Raw genomic sequence first — 13,703 nt, 5'->3', positions numbered from 1 at the left:
TTAATTGACTTGTAGGAGTGTTTCATAGAATCTGAAATCAGATCATTCATCAGATATGTGAATTTTAACTACTTTCTCCTTCTATGGTTTGTGTTTTTCTCTGTTGACATGTTTTTGATAAGCAGAATTTCTTACTGTAATAATCATTTTGTTTAAGCTTTTGACATCTATATCTATGAGAGACATTGGCTGTAACTATCCTTTCTTTTGTTATTATTCATTACAGATTTTGGTGTCAACAATATGTTGCATTAAAAAATAAGTTAAGAAGTATTGTAACTTTGTATTCTTTGAACAATTTCATGTAAGATTCTTGGAATTTTCACTTAAATATTTGGAAAAAGTCACTAATAAATATTTATAGTCCTGGAGTGATACATCAGATTTTCTATTTCTTTTTTTGTCAGTTTTGTAAGTCATGTTTTTCATGGATTTTGAAAAATTATTAAAATTGTTAAATATATTGAAATCAATGTGTTTATAATATTCTATTATTTGCTTATTACTGACTGTAGGATCTGAGTGATTCCTTGTTTTTTCATTCTGATATTTTTAGTCTGTGTTTTCTCTCTTGATAATTCTTGCCAAGGTTCCAGTAATTTTATAAATCATTTCAAAGAACCAACTTTCAGTTTTTTGATTTTATATATTTTAGTCCTTTTCAATTTTATTAGTTTAAGTTTTAAATTTATTATTTCCATTTTTATATTTTCTTTTGGCTTCTTTAATATATGTGAAAGAATATATATGAAATAATTTCTACATCATATAATATATAATGTGCATAATATATATGAAAGAATGTATACTTATAAATTCTCTGTAAGCACTAGTTTAGCTGAATCTCGCATTTTGTTATATCCTTTCTCCATTTTTATTAATTGAAATTATTCCCAAATTTCCTGTGTGATCTCTTCTTGACCAATGTCTTATTTAAAGTGTATTGCTTAATTTTGTGTTAATTGGGTATTTTGTTATTTTTATTATCTTTTGTTATTGATTTCTAGCTTAATTTAATTGACATAAGAGAACATCATCTGAATAATTATAATCTCTTAAAATTTGTTTAAGCCTTGCAAATTTTGTTTAATATTTTGTGTGCTCATGAAAATAACGAAATCTGTTATTATTGGATGTAGTATTTTAAAGAGATCAAGTATGTCAACTAGGCCAAGTGTTAGTATTGCCTTATAGATCCTTTATATTCTTACTGATTGTCTGCTTCTTCTATCAGCTATTGGTAGAGGTAGATATTACTATTTCATCTTTGTTCTGTCAATATTTTTAAAATGTCATGAAGTTACATTATTTGTGCATAAGGAGTTTGTATTTTGAAAACTTCTGAGTGGACTGATCTTTTTTTATTATTATTGTGAGATTTCCCTCGTTATCTCTAATATTGATTCTTGCCTTAATAACTTCTTTGTGCGATATTAGTACAGATAAACAAAGTTTCTTTATCTATATTTTTCCTTTCTTTTTGTACTTAAACTTTCTATATTTTTATATGTAAGATATGTCTCTTGTAAAATAGATGTTGCTTTTTTTTTGTTTTACCCAGTCTGACATTGTCAGTTTTAATTAGAATATTTGTCCCATTTATATTGAATATAATTACACTTTACTTTGATTTATATCTACCATCTTCATTATTTTTTGACCTACTTGAGCTTTTGTCCCTTTTCTCTTCTCTTTTGCCTTCTTTTGGAATAATAGAATATTTATTATTTTTATTATTTCATCATTTTTCCTCTATTAACTTGTTAGAGATATATTCTTTCTCCTTTTAATAGTAAATCTAGATATTTAACGTGCATCATAGATAAATGAATGCATTGATGCATGTAACTAATTTATCACTGCCCAGATAGTTCAAGAACGTTAAAGTTACTTGAATCCATTTACCTTTTGAAAATCATTTTCATGGTATTTAACTCTGGGTATATATAACCAGAGATAACAATAGTACGTTTTTTGGACTGTCAATACTCATCTATACTTACCCCTTTTCTCTTTATTCATTCCCGCATTTGTACATTTTCTTCTCTGTGAACATCTTCCTTTAATATTTCTTGTAGTGCAGGTTTGCCAGCAATGTTCATGTTATGTTCCTCTAGTTTTCAGATCTTCTTGAATATGTTTTCATTTATCTTGGGTAGATGCCTAGAAGTGGAATAGCTAGGGAATATGCTAAATTCATGTTTTTTAAGAAACTCCCAAACTGCTTTCCAAAGTGGCTACTCCATTTTACACTCCACCAGCAATGCGTGAGAGTTCCGGTTTCTCCACATCCTTGATAGTACTTGTTATCTTCCTTTTTAGAATTGCCCTTCTAATGGATGTGATTTGTCATTTTGGTTTTGGTTTGAATTTCCCTAAAATCTAACAAACTTCAGTCATTGGACTCATATTTAGTTTGCAGTTATCTAAAAACTCTAGTATTGCTTGAGTATATCAATAGTAAATCATGTCTTCTGTTCTTTACAATATGTTTTTGAACCCTTATATATAACTCGAGTTTTCAAAAATTTAAATAGCATCTTTTTAGAATTGTTTCATCGGGATAACCTGTTTAAAACTTTTTACAATTGATTTGGTTATTTAGTATATTAAAATTTCATTGTTTCACATAATCAATGAATTCTTTCAATATACAACTAATACCCTCAGAAAAATAATTAATGTAAATGTGTTATAGAAAAATGCCAAATAAAATGACTCCACTCCACGTTGTCCCTGAACCCTTTGTGTATTGTCATTTAGCAAGTTATAAAATAGTGTCATCATAGTCCCCTAGAATATGCACAAAGATATCATCAGACAGTGTTAAATTGCTTTCTGTGTTTACCTTATTTCTCTGATCTAAAAATATAATAAATTTACCCCAATTTTTTAATTGGTGATCATAGTGGGTTGAATAGTGTCCTCCCAAGATTCACGTCTAGCCGGAACCCAAAAATGTAACCTCATTTAGAAATAGGGTTTTTGCAGATATAATTAAGATGGAGTCATACTGGATTAGGATGGGATCTAAATCCAGTGACTGGTGTCCTTATAAGAAGAGAGGACACATACACAGAGACATGCAGAGGGAAGAAGGCCATGTGATGACAGAGACAAAGATTGGAGTTATTTAGTTACAATCTAAGGAATGCCAAGGGTTGCAGGGGCAAGGAAAGATTCTTTCCTAGAGCGGTCAGAGGAAGCATGCTGACACCTTGATATCAGATTTCTGGCTTCCAGAACTGTGAGAGAATACATTCCTGATTTTTAAGCCACTAAGTTTGTGAAACTTTGTTACAGCAGCCCTAGGAAACTAATAAAACAATGTTTCCTAAAATAATCCTCATTCTTCTTGATTTTTTCATGGAATTACTGTTAATGAGAAAAATAATAGAATCCAAGATAAAACATTGTCTTTGTTACAATGTTGTTTGTCATTTTGGTAATATCAAGATACACAATGTGTATCTTGATATTACACCTAATCTTATGCACAAAACGGATTATTCATGTGCCTATATTTAGGCTTTTCTTTTTTGACGTCTTATTGTCTAAGAGAGTAAAACTTTCACAAAGGGACCTAGCAATAATTCTATTAAAATCAAAAGTTGTAATTTTTCTCTATATTTAATGTTCTTATTATTCATGCTTGGCTTCTTATTTTACTATAAAATAAAATTACAGAATATGGTAATATTAAGAGATTGAACTTCTGATTGCTTACTCTATTTAGGAAACTCCACTCATTTAAGACCTAAAGCTCTGCATTATATCGTCAATCATATTTTCACAACTCACATATGAATTTTAACCCCAACCAAACAGAACATAAATACCACATATATATTTTTTTTAACACCACATGTTTTATAGATAAACTTCCCAGCAAGGTGTACTATTTTTAAAAAGTTCTTATCTATTTTGTCAAAAATATGCTTCATGTTTAGATATTTGAGTAATTATGGGCCTCGTTTTCTTTGTTCCTAATTTATTGAAGACTTTTAGGAAAAAAATTTCTAGATCAAGTTAGTGGCATGTGAAATACAGCACTTAGTAAGTTAATATAAATGTGCTATCACATTAAATATATAAATATATAGTATATACATGTAAATATATATATTGTTCTTGTGGTATCTCTTAGCTTGGCTATGAAAAATAATTGTGCCTGTGAATTTAAGGTATAAATAGCCAGTGCACGCTTATGGTAAAGGATGTTGTGACACTTATACCCTTAATATCCTCACAATGTTGTGCTTCAATATTCAATATCTATACGATATTCAATGTCTATCATAGGATGAGAAATATACCCTTTAAAGAACTTTCTTAAAGAATGTCTTTTCTATTCACTCATCCAAATACTCTAAAATTTATACTTGGGCCAAGCTGGGTGACTGTATTTTTCAGTTCCTCCCAGAATTCGTCTCACTGAATATTGTTTGGATAACAAAAGGGTATATAAGACCCATTAGCACATTAACTGCTACTTAGGAAAGCTGCTCTTTAACATGAAGACTATAGGAGATTTCTTTTTTATAGAATGCAACTGTGATGTATGCATTTTTGTTTCTTTTTTATAATGCAAATTATGTAAATGCCACCCTCTTTTCGATTTTGACTATCATTGATCTCAGACACAAATAAGAAGTTCAACTGTAGCAAATATTTAAGGCCTTATGGTAAAAATATTTATATTATCTTTCCCTAATCTTGATCTATTTTTATAAAAAGTTTCTTGAGTCCTAAATGTTTGTAGAATGAATCAGAAAATAAATGATGAAATACACAAAAGAATGAATAAATGAATGATAGTCTTCTCTCCTAAAGTCTCTCACCTTCACGCCTGTCTGTGCGCTGCTCCTTCCTAGAGCCTATCTAAATCCTTCACCTCTGCCTATCTAAATCCCATCCAATCTTCATTCCACTGCCCACGTGTAAGTCTGCAATGATTCTCTCAGGTGGATGAAATTGGCCTTTTGAAATCTGATCATGTTTTCACCATCTAAGAACATTTATTATTTTCCTCTTAGAATTATATTTGTTATCTCAGATTTAACTTGAATCTTCCTGATGTCTTGTGTCATGTTTGAATCATCTGTTGTGTTTTATTTACACGCTAGCAGAGTAACATGACGTTCCGTGGAAAGAAGATGTCTGTGGTTAAATAAGCCTGGAAAATACTGTCTACTGAAACCACATACCATAAAGTTGAAGAATTTGCACTCTGGACTTTTTTCCCCAAGAAAACAGACTGATGAAAATCCCATTGAGATGATAGCACATAACAGACCTCAGAATGGGAAATGGGCAATATGTAAACAACATACCTTGACACATTTCTACAAAACTAAGGAAGATGGGATCAGACTGAATGATAAACCAGAACAGAGACAGGTTAAGGCAGAAGAGAGCTGTGATGGAACTATAAGCTGTGTTTCCCCATAAAGTTCCAGAAAAGCTCTAAGCCAAGAGCCAACAAATAAGAAGATCAGAACTGGGTTCTGGAAAGTAATTCAGGTAATTAAATTTAAAGCTATATGTGGTACAATAGGTTTGGGTCTCTTCCCCAACACTTTCATTCCTGTGCATAAGGATAGAGTGGAGGCTCTGGTAGAAAATGACACCCTAATAAAAAAGGAAAAGAAAAGAAAGAAAAAAGAAGAAGAAAAAAATGAAAGAAGAAAGAGGGAAAAACTAAAAGAAAGAAAAGGAAGGAAGAAAGAGAAAAAGAGGAGAGGAAGAATTTGAACATTACATTTGAGAAGATTAAAGAGCATTAAAGAACAAAGACTGTTGAAGTCCCAGATCAAATCCCAGCTTTTGAGATTAGATTGGATGTCATGGGTAATATAGGTAGGGCTTACAAGTGAGTAATCAGTAGAAGAGCTAAAGGCATTGCATAAGTAGATATGTATGAATAGGTTTTGAGAAAACAAAGGATCAGAAAAAGTTCACTAAAGTAATAAGGAAGAAAGAATGATTATTTAAAAAGAATGAGAAGTGAATTAGCATAGAATCTCCTCAGGATCTCTGAATACTATAAGACACTGGAGTAATGATATAAAATTATTGAGGAACATATTTTGAATCCAAAATTTTTAAAATTCCTAGACTATTAAAAAATATGAGATGAAAATAATTTCAGACACGAAAAGTTTCAGAATACTTAGTTCCTCTGCATCCATTCTGAGGAACGTAATTGAGAAAGTAATTCTATTTCTTTAAAAATCCAAGAAAAGGGGAAGATATGGACCCCATTAAAAAAAAACATTACTGGAAAGGTGCAATCTAAATATGAATCAAATTGAAATAAGACATATTTTGAGCAAGTGATACAATAAAAGAAAATAAAATCCATCTGTTCATATACTTGGAGTGGTACTAAGCAAGTGGTACAAATTTGGTTTCATAGAATTACATTTTCTTCTCTTTACAAGTACATTCACAATACTTGTTTCTGCAACATCCAATAATTAATGAATCATGATATTACAAATCTGCGTTTTTGGATTTTAATTTTTAGAATCTTCCTACAAACTAATAACAGTGTACTCACATTTAGGCTAGAACAGAATATAATGTTATAAATCCTGACAACTAAAAAAAAAATAATGATATGGCTGTTAGAAGTTGAGATAATTATGGAGAGAAAGGTTATATGGAAGGAACTTCAATTAGATAATTTTATACTTTATATTATGTGGAGTTAAGGGGAATGTTCTACAATTTAGATTTATAAAGCTAACAAATAAAGAACCACACCTATCTGAAATATTTTTAAGAGGAAAGAGGAAATAAACTGGGAGATTGTATAAATGTGTTAAACACTCAATCTCTCAAGGCAGGGTATGGATAGTCGCCGCCTAATTGAGTAAATCAAGAAATGGAGGACTAAGTCTATGTACCCGCAAAGATTCTTACAGACTCCACTCTAGTTTATTTAAGCAGAAAGGAATTTCTTAAAGAATTTTAGACATCTCAGAGCATTTTCAGGCGTGCTTGATAGTCAGGCTCGGATATTTCACAGCTTGGCACAAAGTGGCTGGATTCATTGAATCTGGGAAAAAACTGACCACAGTGTAGGACTTCACCGGCTCAAACAATAATGCCAGTGTCACCTGTTCCTCTACATGTATAACTCTCAGGACTAGCTGCTCCATAGAAGTGCCACCCGCCTTCTCTATGACAACACAAGCCACTGTATGCTTGCTAAAACAAGTGGATAGCTGTCACCCGATATTGCTCATTTCTGCATCCAAATCTAACAAGGAAGCATCTAATTAGTAAAAACATCAGTCACATGCCTGCATTCTGGAGGCAAGGGAGTCTCAGCAACATGGAATGCTAACCACTTAGATATGTTAGTGTAATTTTTTTGTTGTTGGCTTAAAATGCAGAAATTGATTCTCTCATAGTTAGAGGCCAGAAGCGCAAAATCAAGGTATCAGCAGGGCTGTGCTCCCTCCAGAAGCTCTAGAGGAGGATCTTTCTTTGTCTCTTCCGTCTTCTGGTGGCTCCTGGGTTTCCTATAGACACATCTGCCTCTGACTTTTTTTTTGTTCCTTAATATTTTTTAAAACTTTTTTAACATTTCTAAAATTTATTATAGTGATGTACTATACATTGAACTGTTCCCTAATTTCTGTTTTTCCAACATTATTGAGATATTATTGACATACAACATATGTAAGTTTGAGGTGTATAATGGGATGATTTGATACAGGTATACGTCGCAAAGTGATTACCACAATAATATTAGTTAACACTTCCATCCCCTCACAAAATTACCATTTTTTTTAGTGTAATTCTAATGGATGTGATTATATATTAAATTCCCCAATATTTATACTTTTATTTAGGTAATTTATGAAAAATGTTTTCCTCAGTAGAAGTTATATTTATCCTGTTTTATTATACATATATAATAATAATTCAGTGTTCTAGAGTAGATTTTCTAATGAAAATAACGTATATTCATTAACATCCTAATACTTACATCTCCTCAAATTAATATAATAAAATAATTATAGTTACAATGTCCTGAATACTTATTTATGTAAAGCGTTTTTTTCTTTTACATTCTCTTGCTCAATTCTCACAGCAACTCTGGGATCTAGGACAATTAGCATCATATTATAAAGACAAAATAGAAACTCTTAAAATTTGACAGAGCTTTCATATACTAAACCCAGATAGAAAATGGTAGAACTGGGACTGGACTCTAGGTTTTTCAGTTCCAATATCCATGGTAGCAAATACATTACTCTTAAATTCAAATACAAAATCACAATGAGATTGCTGAGAATTCGGTACATATAAGAGGCCTCTTTGACTTAAGAAACCATATTGCTCTCATCAAAAAGATCTAATTTGGGGGGGGAAATTCTTATCATGAGCACACCAAAAATTAAGAATATATATCTCTCATAATAATCAGACTAGCCCATCAGGGTATTTATCTTTTCTTCGTTGTTAAATTAGACTTTTAATTAGGTATGAGCATATGTTGATGACATGCTGATTATTCATAAGGCCAGTGTCTCAGCTGAGTAAACTAAGAGGAATTGAGCTAGGATTCAGATATATCTTGGCATATCTGGTGAGCCATTGGAGTTGATTGCCAAGGGTATGCTCATCAAGGGATCTAGAAGTCTCCTTTGAGAATGCTCATTCTAAGAAAGATGAGAATCAAGAATGCTTAAGAAAAATAGCATGAGATGGGAAATACAATTTTCAGAATGTTTTTGTATTTCAAGTTTTTGCCTGCCCTTCATTTTCTTGAACGACCTTATGTAAGCAATCTAGGGAAAGGATGTGATAAATAAGGAAAGAAAAAAATAAATAAAATTCTCACTAAATTATCTGTAAGATATTGGCAACTACATTGCATCAATCACTCTTCTGACGTCCATGTAAAAAATTGCTTGAGTTAGATAAAAATTCATCCATTTCTGTAGGGCAGCTATTTGGGAAACCCAGACTCATGGGGTGAATAACTGGAAAGATAAGACTCAGAGATAGCAGGATGGATAGTCAAGCTATGTCATCTTGTGTCAAGAATAGAGAAAAGGATCCAAGCTTACCACTTGATAAAGAGAGTAGGAGATAATATTGCTGTGGCCAGAGCAAAAGATAAGGCAACAACTGACTCTTACTTGTGACATAAAAGATTCAATACTTGAACACTCGAGTTCCATGTGACGGTCTTAAAAAGACCACATTTATGAACATACACTGAAAGATTCCTGTATCAATGCAATGAATTTGTTAGAGGTAAGAGTTCCTGCAATTGTGTGGGTTAGAATGGAGTGCACCAAATTCCTTTTGTTAAGCCTATTGTGACTGTATTTTTTAACAGCCAAGCTTGGATATTCTGGAAAAACACAAGTTGCACAATTAACATTTACTTTATGTTGCTTTAGCAAATTCACCATACTTTTTAAATATGAGATTTCTTTTTGTTCCTTTTAACCACCTTAGAAAGAGATTTTTGTAAAAGGTAGGGATAAATGAAAAAGAACTAGAAAACTTCTTATGCAACTTATTTTTAACCAATTCATTTAGTGGTTAAAAGAGCAGATAACTAAAAAGTCAAAGGAAAAGAAAATAATGGTTCCTAGAAAAATAAATGTCTTGCTTTGAGTGCAATTGGACCCACAATGTTAAAAACATGAACATGTGATAACCCGCATATGGTCCTTGAATTGAGCACATTTGTAGCATTTAAAACCAACTAATGCTGATAAATAAAAAGAATGGAATTACCCCATATTAAGAAAATAATGTTTCTATTATCAAATTCTTTATCTTGTTAACCTCTCATTAAGCTCTGAGTGGCTTTTTTTTTACATCATCCATTTTTTTACACATCCATTTATTAGATAAGCATTTATTTATTTCTTATATATGCATAAGTATTGTGCGAAGTGATACTTTTAAAAGAACAAGACACAAACCTACCTGCAAGTTGCTCATTATCTTATTTGGGGTATTCCCAGTGCTAAAGCATCCCCCAATAACTACATTGTCCACCAATAATTATATTCCTCTTTTTCCTTTAGTAATAGAAATGAATTTTAATCTAGAACATGTGTGCTCATATAAAGGAATTCCCTGGTGCTTTAAAAAAAGGTAGGCAGACCATCCTTTTGTCCTCTCATCCTTTTCCCCCTCCTTCCTAACTAGTATGGAGATGGGATGCCAAGAGCTGGAATAACAATGCATTGAAAGCCATGTTGACAAGGGCAGCAGAACAATATAGGAGTTCAGATCCCACACCCAGTAAATCTGCTATATTGGCCCAAAACTCTTTTACACAAAAGGAAATAAAATTTTATTCTTTTTATATTTGAGTTATATTTGAGTCTTATGACAAATAGACTTATATTTTAACTAACACATGTAGATTATATGTCAATAATTCCTAACTTTATCAAGCTTAAACATGTTTATAATAAATATTTTGTAATTTTTACTTAATATTTTGAAACTAAATTCATAGATAATATAACTTATCAACACATAATTTAAAAATATATATTATAAATCTAATTATAATGTTAAGAATAATAACAAGAAAAGTGATTTATTTTTTAAAAATGCATTTCAAAATGTAAAATTTGAGCAAGTCTATTAGAAGGAAAAATGCAATGGTTCAATCTTACATACAGGTATAATAATTTAAGACTAGTAGAGATGTTCCATATAAGAAGTACAGAAAGGAAGGAAGAGAGGGAGGGAGGAAAGGAGGAAAGGAGGGTTGGAAGGGGGGGAGGGGTATAAGTGAACCTAAACTTAAAACTTGTGTGAGGATAAGTAATGAAACACCGGACTGAGTTTTATACAATAAAAGAAAGAAAGAAACTTAGTGGAAGTAGGGTAACATACCCAGACAAATTACAAACATATGAATTAGAGCAAATAAGGAAATATTATAATCTAGTAAATGAGGTGGCCTGTATTTCAATGTGTGGTGTGACATGGGGAGGGGTCACAGAAAATAAGTCTTAAACTCCTCTGACATCTTCAGACTCTAGTACTTAAAAACAACAGCAAAAACTCTTGAAGACATATTATATCACGATAAAGAGGTGAGCAAAAAGTAAAATTAAAATTAACAAAGAAAAAAAGCTACAGGAAGGTTGTGAGCCACACATCTGGTGTCAGTATCAGATTATATTTGGAAAACAAGGAAAATTAAAAATAATTTCAATATGCAATTTACATAGTATAGATTTATCATTTTTAGACAAAAACAAAAAATATGTAGGATGAAAATGGAATTAAGTATTTTAAAACAAATTCTATTAATGATTCCAATATGATCACAACTTTCCATGAGTCTGCTAATTTAACATTATTCAAATTTTCTTAAAAAATGATTTTGTTAACACTTATCTCAAATCTCCCATTATGTATTTGCAGTTGGTTTTGTTGTAGTTTTGTTATAGCAACTACACTATCAACATAAAATTATTTTCAAATAAATATGCTCTGCAAATGCATATGTAATCTATATGTGTGTGTAATACTTTCCAAAGACGCGAGCATGACAGTCTTAACTGGATCCAAAAGATTTTATAACTCAACTCATTATACCATTCTCATGCCTCAAAGTCATCTTCTAGATAATTAATTCTTCCTCCAAATTCTTAGTTAACACATTCCACATTCACTTCAGATAAATTAATCACTAAGTTTGAAGTTGCAAATTTATGCTGCCTTAGAATCATAATTAGTTTTTTAATAGCAACCAAATAATAGCAATATGTTTCAAATCATTTTGTTTAAATCCCCTCCATCGAATTTCAACCAATATGGGAAATTTTAAAAATTCTTGTAAGGCTAATTTTGTATTCTGTACAGTTTTTAATAATTCCTTGATCATTCTCTACACTTTAGTGAAATATCCCTCATTTCAATGTAGCCTAAGAATGACTTCTTTTACCTTTGTAAATATATCTGAAAAATGTATCATACCATTTGCTATACTTTAATTTCACTTTTTAATTTTTCACTGAATAAAAACTCTACTATGAAACACTGAAAAATATTTAAAAACAATTTTCTTTCAAGGATCTTTGCAGTTCAATGTGCAAAACAAAAGTTTACCAAATAGCATATCATTCCAGAAATTACTATACATTTTACATTGATTGTTATTATACATTATGCATTAATAGCTCAGTAACTTCATTGATTTTTGAAGTCTTTTTCAAAGTTCTTGGCAACCAAGCGCTGTTGATGAATAATGCAATAAATTGCTAAAACACCTGGCGTTTCTTTTTTAAGTTGGCTGTAAACCTGTGTTACCCACTAACCCGAGTTAGTGTTCCATCTGTTGTACAAGCGATGTCATTGGAAAAGGGAATATTTTTTCCTGTGAATTAATTTTAAAGGTTTTAAATATTGACAAGCTCTGTGCATTACAGTCTGTTATTCTAAATGACATCTCCTGCATTATTTTTTTCATTTCTTTTGAATTGCGCATATGGTGACTTCAGTTTATTATACATATTTTCTTTCGTCTTCTCATTGATTCATGTAAAAACAGTATCTTTGCTCAATGCAAAGGAATAAATTATTACATTTGATCTTTCATCATAATAAAAATAACTTCACATATAGCTGGTAAGATTAATTTTTCTCTAATATTGTACAGCTTATCATGTTTTGTATTATTTGTATATTATATAAGAAAGAAGAGAAGCCTTGATTGTTCTGGACTTATCAGGTTTTTTTTTTCTTTTTTCTTTTTTTTTGCTGAGGAAGATTCACCCTGAGCTAATATCTGTTGCCAATCTTCCTCTTTTTTCGTTTGAGGAAGACTAGCCCTGAGCTAACATCTGTGCCAATCTTCCTCTATTTTGTATGTGGGTTGCTGTCACAGCATGGCTGACAAGTGGTGTATGTCCGTGCCCTGGATCCGAACCTGCATGCCCAGGATCCACACCACGAACCTGGGCCGCTGAAGTGGAGTGTGCTGAACATAACCACTACACCACAGGGCCAGCCCCTGGATTTAAAAGTTTTTAAATATCCCAATGACAGTAAAATACTTTTCAAAAATTTCTTTAAATGTCAGAATTATGTGGCTATTTTGTGTTTCTTTTTAAAATTTGCATTTACTCTCAACATTTGTTGCTTAATTAGAAAAAAAATGTTAGTAGATTAAATATATCCATGATGCTCATTTTAGGATAAAGTGATAAAACCCAACAATAAAAATTCAACCAAATAATATAGACAATTTTTATTTATATTTAACACTTTAAAATAAGATCTAAAACCACCATTATTACAAATATAATCACAGACTGATACAAGGGTATCAGTGTAGGGGCTGTATTGACAACTCATATACCACAAATGGTATTGCCATGGGTGAAATGATTTTCCAAAATGTTGAACCACTCTTGGTTAACTTCCAAACAAAGCAAAGTTCAATCTCGCCAAAATTTACATTTGATGTACATGAAAGCTGTGTAAAATCTGTTTTGTATTTACAAGTAAAACAGAAGTCAATTCTAGTCTCTGTTTAAAGTAGACACCTTATCCCAGTCACTGTTTATCAAATAAGCCTATTTATTTCTCCTATATCACTTCATAAACTCTGATCATATATTGCTTATTTTTGTCCCTCTAGTCATTATCAATTTCTCTCCCCCCTCCACAACATACATACACATTCACACATG

The sequence above is a fragment of the Ceratotherium simum genome, chromosome 12, assembly GCF_057802395.1.
Source record: "Ceratotherium simum simum isolate JZ-2026a chromosome 12, ASM5780239v1, whole genome shotgun sequence".
Taxonomy (NCBI): domain Eukaryota; kingdom Metazoa; phylum Chordata; class Mammalia; order Perissodactyla; family Rhinocerotidae; genus Ceratotherium; species Ceratotherium simum.
This window is presented reverse-complemented; position numbering follows the sequence as displayed.